Here is a 534-nt window from a genome sequence, read left to right as displayed (position 1 = left end):
GACAGGCTGGATCGATGGGCCGAGGCCAACTGTATGAGGTTCAACAAGGCCAAGTGCCGGGTCCTGCACTTGGGTCACAACAACCCCATGCAACGCTACAGTCTTGGCAAAAAGTAGCTGGAAAGCTGCCTGGTGGAAAAAAGACCTGTGGGTGCTGTTTGACAGCCGGCTGAATATGAGTCAGCAGTGTGCCCAGGTGGCCAAGAAGGCCAATGGCATCCTGGCTTATATGGGGAATAGTGTGGCCAGCAGCAGTAGGGAAGTGATTGTGCCCCTGTACTCAGTGCTGGTGAGGCCACACCTCAAATACTGTGTTCAGTTTTGGGCCCCTCACCACAGGAAAGGTGCATTGCTGGAACATGTCCAGAGAAGAGCCACAAAGCTGGTGAGGGGTCTGGAGCACAAGTCTCACGAGGAGCAGCTGAGGGAACTGTGGTTGTTCAGCTTGGAGAAGAGGAGGCTGAGGGGAGACCTGATCGCCCTCTACAACTACCTGACAGGAGGCTGTAGCGAGGTGGGGGTCAGCCTCTTCTC

Source organism: Egretta garzetta, unplaced genomic scaffold (assembly GCF_000687185.1).
Source record: "Egretta garzetta isolate BGI_Z169 unplaced genomic scaffold, ASM68718v1 scaffold604, whole genome shotgun sequence".
NCBI lineage: Eukaryota > Metazoa > Chordata > Aves > Pelecaniformes > Ardeidae > Egretta > Egretta garzetta.
The sequence above is the reverse complement of the archived record's forward strand: the minus strand, read 5'-3'. Positions refer to the sequence as shown.